Below are 7,259 nucleotides of genomic sequence, written 5' to 3'. Positions count from 1 at the left end.
CTTTAAGAGCAAAGGGACTCTCCAGCCTCCTCTCCCCCGTCCCACCCCGTCACCCGGGGTCGCCTCTTTGCAGGTGAGTGACCGCTGATTCTCTGCGTACATAGCGCAATGGCGGGCCAAGGAGCCTCCTTTTGTAGGACACTGGAGATATTCGTGCCTTTAAAAAGACATTGATAATTTACTGTCCCGAGGTAGATAATAAACGTTGTAACCTTGTTGGATCCGATTTGCATTCCTATCAAAGCACTTAGAAGTCCTGGAGGAGAGAGCGCAGCTTTATGGGAAGTCTGGCGCAGGCACTGATTTATGTTCAAGACCTGAGTGCTAGAGCCCTTTTAAAAATTTCATGAGGTATGTTGGACTATTTGCGGGCTTCTATTTAAGCTCCCGCTATGAGAATTTCAACCCTCTTTGATCCTAATTAGCGAATTGGCTTACACATCCTTTGAGTATTCCATTCTGAAACTGCAGCACATCAATCAATTAATAAGTTGGTGCAGATGTGTCTTGCAAGCCCTCTTATCATCTGCACGTTGTTCATCTAAAATGCTTAATCTTTTCAACTTCGTGTTCACCGTTCAGTCTCCTATTGGGATATTCCTATGTAAACACACCAACGGGATCGATCTGAACATTTGATGTACAGACTTTAGATAGGTTCCTAGCTGTTCAGATGAATGTCAGCTGTGTTGCCTTCCAAGGTGCTTATTTGTTAGGGAGGAGAAATTACTTTTGTGTTTTCCATTTTACTTCGCTGTTCCGCCTCTTAAACCTTCAAGTGGTTCCCTTCCTTGCTCTCTGACTTGTGTGATCATTTACTAACCTGTTCCATTGCTGCTGTTTACCATACTGTTGCCAGCCTTTTCCATAGGAGCCTATCAGTAAATCACTTGATGATAGTTGGGTGTTCTGTGCATGACTTGTATATGATTTGGTTAGAACTGTTGTGCTTTTTGATGTTGTCTCTCCTTTGCAGAGTTATGACTTTTATGCCATTAAATTTTGCCACTGGAAGTTTTACATTGCAATTCTATTTTTAATTTGAATGTGGAATTTTATTTCAGAATGGGAATCTTTGAAACTTGGAGTCTGCTGATTGCTTTGGCAGGAATTAGATGCAAAATCTCAAAAGCTATCTAGTGCAGCCAGTTACATGCTAACAAACAAAGACAGATAAGTACTAAATAGCTGTTGCATGCTGCCAGCTATAAAATACCATTACTTGTCAGCTGGTACAAGTATGAAACACTGTTCAACATTGAATTAAAATATCAGTCAAATGTGAATAAATTAAAAGGCCTGTGCATTCATAGTTAGTACTACTAGGTAGGCAAATGCCAGGATAGACAGAACAGGGTCTGCGTTTTATTTTTTAACCCCCCCCCCCGTAACCTCATTGGGGGCTCTTCAGATCACCTGCTTGTTGAGCATTTCTCTTGATTTATTTTATTTGAAAATGTATTCTTGGCTCTTTCATAAAATAACAAGGACATGTGTCAGACATTGGCTATTTCACAAGCATTAACTCTAATTTGCTTTTTTGGAGGGGGCAGGGTAAATGACGTTGCATCAAAGCAAATATTACCATACACTTTCTAATGCATTTTTCTTGTCACTTCCCTTATCACAAAAGTCCAATCTTTCGGGGAAGTGTGTTGTGTAAGACATGACAATCGACTACAATGGCACAACCTGAATTTGCTGGTGTATGATTTGAATATGATTGGGCTTGTGCCTCCTGGCCCCATCTCCAGCCTCCATATGTTCATTATACAGAGGCTGCATGTCTACACCTGAATGCACAGAGGGTCATGTGATCCAGGGCTCTGAAAAATGAGGGAGGGGCTCCATTCAAACACTGCACTTGCACGTGAGGAGGTTGGCAGCAGGGCCAGCAGGCAGGACCCCAGTAAGCCCCTTCAAGATGCCTAGAACCAGGGGTGCCAACTTGAAAAAAATATTGGGGGCACCAGGTAAGCCCCACCCCACACAATCAATCATGTGACATAGGGTACACACACACACACACAATTTGAATGGCAATGCCCATTAACTTTGTGGGGGGCCTTCAAATATTTTACTGGGGAAGCCAAAGGGACCTCGGCCCCTGGGAGTTGGCTCCTATGCCTGGAATGAATAAACGGGCTCATGATATGCATGCGAAGACTGGAGCAGCATAAGAGATGCCTAGGTTGCTTCACAGCTGTATCCCTTGCCTGTCCCAGAGTTATCTGAAATACATTTTTAATTGGATGGGGCATCTAGTGATTTGAAATAGGTTTGTTCAGATGTGTTGTGTTTCACTTGCAAATAAAACCAAAGCACCCAGTATTGCGACAGTGGCCTCTGCACATTTTATAAAACATTCCTTATTTGTTATGATGGCTGGATGAGCATGTGAACATTTTCCTGCGAGCAGTGCTGCTCCTGGCTGAGACCTCTTCTATGGCTAAAACACGTTTCCTGTTTTAGTGCTGAATTGTCACTTGTCTTAGAGGTAGCTACTGACTCTACTCCACCAAGTAGTTGAAAATGAAGGCTGAAATTCTGTACACGCTTACCTTGGAGCAAGTCCTTTTGCATTTAATGATACTTTCTTCTGAGTACACATACAGGAGGTTGCACTGTGAATAGTGCCTAAAAGTGAAACGTGTTGCTTTCTTAAATGGCTAATAGAGTGATGTATGGTCTGGCTGACTACTTCCTAGTTGTGTTCATGCTGCAATTCTGTTTGTGTGCATTTGTGTTGTGGTTTATTGTGTGTGTGTGTGTGTGTGTGTGTGTGAGAGAGAGAGAGAGAGAGAGAGAGAGAGAGAGAGGTTGAATAAAAAGCACTGGCAATGCTGATCCACTTCAGGCATTTCAGTTCCCGGTAGCTGAGCCACAAGAGCAGACGTGGGAGACCTTTTGTCTATGGAAGGTGGGGCCTTTCCTGCAGTGGCATCTCCATGATGGAGTCCCCTCCCTGGGGAAATCTGTCAACTTTCCCTCCCTTTGTGCTTTCAGGCACACTTGGAATACTTTTTTTATTTTATTTAGAAAGATGAATTATTCAGGAAGGATGATTTGGGGGTTCCCCCCCCCCCATCTTTGGATGCTGGCTAGCTTTTGTTAATCCTAAATGACACCCATTAAGAGTGGCCTAAAAGATAACACTTTCCCAGAAAAGCAATCAGCAGAGATAGATAGGTCAGATTAAAGTCTTTTATGTTCCAAGTTTAAACAAATTAAATTGGGTATGTGGTACAGGTGAGTTTAACAAGATTTTCCTGTTGTTTTTTAAAAAGAAGATATAAGATGCATTCTTTTGTTTACCCTGGCAGAAGTTCTGATTGTCATAATAACTTTAGCATATTTACGGGGTGTGTAAGGGGTGGGATAGGCGCCATTTTCCTGGCACCCCTGCAGAAATGGGGCAACTCTCCGCCAACCCTGGGGCTGGTGTGGTTAGCTTCCTCTCCTGGCTGCCCTCGGCTTCTTTGGAAGGAAGGGCAGGATATAAATCAAATAAATAATAATTGTTGATGGGAGGGAAAAGAAGAAAAACCTGTGTCCACCCCCCCCCTCCTGTTCTGCCCACAGCAAAACAGCAGGGCAGTGGATTTGCCCATGTATGAAGTATTTTGGATTCCTCTTCTAAGTAAGACTTTCAACACACCTATTGGAGAGGGCATTATTTTCCTTGCATTAAGCATGTTTGTGTGTGTGGTCAGCACATTGCTAGTGGTTTTCAGCTGAGAGTGTGCGTTTTGCCTAAATCTGTCTCATAAACTGACTTGGGATTTGAACTAGGAGCTCTCAGCTCCTGGTCTCCTAATCATTAATCTGCACCTAGCAGCCGTTACATCTCAGTGCAGCAGAGGAGGGAAGAGAAGGGATACAGGGCTACTCCACTGGCACAGCTGAGAGAACAGAAACCTTTGTCAGTTTCTCCTCCTCAAACTTTCCCACTGCAGCTGGCTATTAGAAGAACTTGTAGCAGTGGTTGTTCATTTCTTTCTTCTCCCTCTCAATCTATTTTCCTTTTGTGTTACCACTTTTAGTGGGTGGGGACTGCCTTGTTTGTTGTGACTATGATCTTGCACTCTTGTTGCTAGTGCTAAATTTAAATTGATCACATCTCAATACAGGATTCCACTGTGCATTTCATAATTGTCTTGGACTACCCTACATTTGACGATGTGTTTGTGTGTTTCCTGCTTGATCTTCCAGATCCAGTGCAGTCATTTTTATTGTTTTCTGTTTAAGGGAGCCCATTGCTGCTAATGTAGTCTTAAATGGATTATAATCAAACCATTATTTTCAGCAAGCATAGTCTTTAATACTTCTTTTGGTTTGATCCAACATTTGCTAACATTTGAAAGCTTATCTCTGCAGTTGCTAAATAACATTCTCCCCATGAGGATTAATCTAATTAATCCAACTTTCTCTGCTTTCTGGACATAACTATAATCTTCTTGGGGAGTCTGCTTTATTAGAAGTGTTTTTAGAGTTAAGCTCTTAGAAATTAAGAGTATACCTTCTTGCCGTATTAGGCAAGACTAAACCCATCTTTCCAGCATCATCTTCATGCCCAGAACTGGGTGTGGTGTTTAAATTGTTAGCATGTCATAGATTTATAGAGTAGGATGTGATAGGATATGTTTCTGTTTCCTGTTCTTTCTAAAATTCCTTAGGCTTGTCTGCCTTTCTAATACTGCAGTGCCTTGAATTGTATTTTCATGCACCTAATCACAGTCACTACAAGAACTATTTGTTGAAGAGTAACTGCTGGTTTATAGGCTTGGTTTGCATTTAATACTCCACGCCATAACTAAGCATGAATGTGGCAGCATGTGTGTATTCGCAGTGAAAACCACAGCTGCCTTGCTACTCAGAACTAAGCCATGGTTTGGCTTAGACTTGTGCTAAGACTGTTGTTCTTGACTTACCATTTATGGTTGGTCTGGAGCTGCCAAACCACAGGGCTGGGTTTGGTGATAATGCAGAACAGCCAAACCATGGCTTGGTAGCACTGCTGGAGCAGCACTGAGTGAGGAGAGAAGCAGCCACATTTCTTTCCTGTGAATTATCCAGGATATCATCATGCTTAGCTATGGTTTGTCTTATCTTTAGCTTAGTATGAACTGGACCATGATCTCTGTGTGAGTGGAGAAACGAGTATGTTAGAAATATAATCCCATTAATTTGCCTTAAGTATTTCTCTCTGTGTGGGGTTGCAATCTTTAATCAATTCACTGGGGTCATGAGGTGCACAGAATCATAGAGTTGGAAGGGCCTCTGAGGATCATCTAGTTACGTTCTAGTCCAACCCAAATACGCAGCTGTCCCATATGGGGATCGAACTTCCAACCTTCTCATTCTCAGCACCATGCTCTAACCAACGGAGCTATCCATGACTGACATGTTTTTTAAAAAACAAAAGCTAAGAGAACAGGAGCCCTGTTGGCTTTGGGACGAGTACATGTGTACCCAGCCTGTTGGTGACCCTGCTCAAGTGCAGCACTAATCTCCAGTTTAGCATCTAAATGAGCCATTTGAGTGCTGCTGTGGTGGCTGCATGGGCGCACCATTTTATTCATTGCTGAGATGGATTTGATGAAAAAAGATGTGTCAAAATGCTTTCCCCCTTTCAGCTTGTATCCTAAGCTTAAGCAGACAGGTTTATCCTGCGTTGCAAGCTATTGTGGTTCTCTCTGTCTGGGTATGAAGGGAGCTGATGCATCTCTTGGAAGCCATAGGCAAGAAAACACAACACACACACACACACACACACACACACACACATTATAAGTGGACCTGAGAATTTCATCCACACGTGACCAGAGACTTGGTGACGGTCATCTCTGAGTTTAGGATTCCAGCAAAACATGCAGTCAGGCTATCGCTGTTGCCCACTAGGAAGATGTATAGCTATTTAAAAAAAAAAAAAAAAATCATTGAGGCAGCCTGCCAGCTTGGATGTTGCTGCTTAATAAGCTCTGCAGTCCAACATTTTGGCAAGGGATAGAGCTGGCACAAGCCTCAGAGCATCTCTTCTTCTAGCCTGACAGCGTTGCAGTTTGTTTCCCTGCATGGCGGGAGAGCTTTCCTGCTCCTGTAGCCAAGTGTTCATGTGCTGACCCCTCTTCGCTGCCATCCTGATTTCACATTTTGGCTTTCCCTCCAATTTCAATCTCCATTTTAGTATTTCTCTCTGCGATGTACGCAGACACAGAAGAGTGACTGTGGCTCAAATCTGTTCTTTCAGAGCCATTTGAAAATGAAGGGCGATTGGAAGAGACAGTAGACACCATACGGTCCTGCTGCATCATATTAATGCTGCAACATTATGCACAGCTCTGTGATTTTGTTGCGACAATATGTCACAGTTGGTCAGTTTTTCCCCATTGAATTTTTTGTGCAGATGGAATGTTCACAACAGCATGAATTCCACCCCATCTTTCCAGCTCTGGCCCTTTCTGGACTTGGATACCCTGGCCACAATAATCCATTCTCTAAACCTACTGTTTAGACTCTTGGGGCTGCCCCTTGAAGACAGTCCAGCCACGGCAGCTGGTTCAGAATATGGCTGTGAGAGTTCTGAGCAGTGTGGCAATGTGGATTCATATAACACCAACTCTCCGGGAGCATCTTTCTCCATATGTGCCAATTCATTCCCTGAACTGGGCCGAGGAGGTTCTTCTCTCCTGTCAAGGACAGAGTCTCCTCTGTGGGGCTACCCTGGCTGTGGAACTCCTCCTTGGAGGTATGGTTGTCTCTCTCACCCATAGAACTGAATGGTCCCAGATCCTTTCTTCCTTTCTTTCATGAGTTCCCCTTAACCATTAACCATGGTTAATGATCGCCAGGTTTCAACCTTAACAAGAAATTGCAACTGCTGAAAAAGAAACCAGCTGTCTTATAAACCTGGTGCAAAAGTTTTTCGGAATTCCAGCTGAGTTTTTGAGTTATGTATATACAAATATATATTTATAGTCTCTTTATAGTGAGCAGTGTGGTATCCGCAGCAGAATGTATATGTGTTGTCAATAATTGCTTTTTCTTATCAATTGCATGCAGAAACATATTTACATAGACAAATTCCATATCCTGGATATATAAGTACTGATGAAAGCCTGTATCTGAAGCCGGGGAAGATTCAGTGCCAAACATCTTAACTAATTATTCTAAGTAATTCTCTAAATTGTTAGATTGTGCTCTCTTTTTAACAGAAGAAAAGCAGCAGCAGCAAGTGCTGACTCTAAAAGGGGGTTTTT

The 7,259-nt window shown here is 42.8% G+C and overlaps 1 protein-coding gene across 1 annotated transcript in view; it reads left to right on the top strand.

The window, feature by feature from the left end:
- The window catches only part of RASSF5 (Ras association domain family member 5), a 103,362-nt gene that overhangs the window by 1,085 nt on the left and 95,018 nt on the right, over positions 1 to 7,259 (top strand). The window lies entirely within an intron of this gene.

This window comes from Podarcis pityusensis, assembly GCF_964106645.2.
Source record: "Podarcis pityusensis genome assembly, chromosome: 6".
Lineage (NCBI taxonomy): Eukaryota > Metazoa > Chordata > Lepidosauria > Squamata > Lacertidae > Podarcis > Podarcis pityusensis.
The sequence above is the reverse complement of the archived record's forward strand: the minus strand, read 5'-3'. Positions and strand labels throughout refer to the sequence as shown.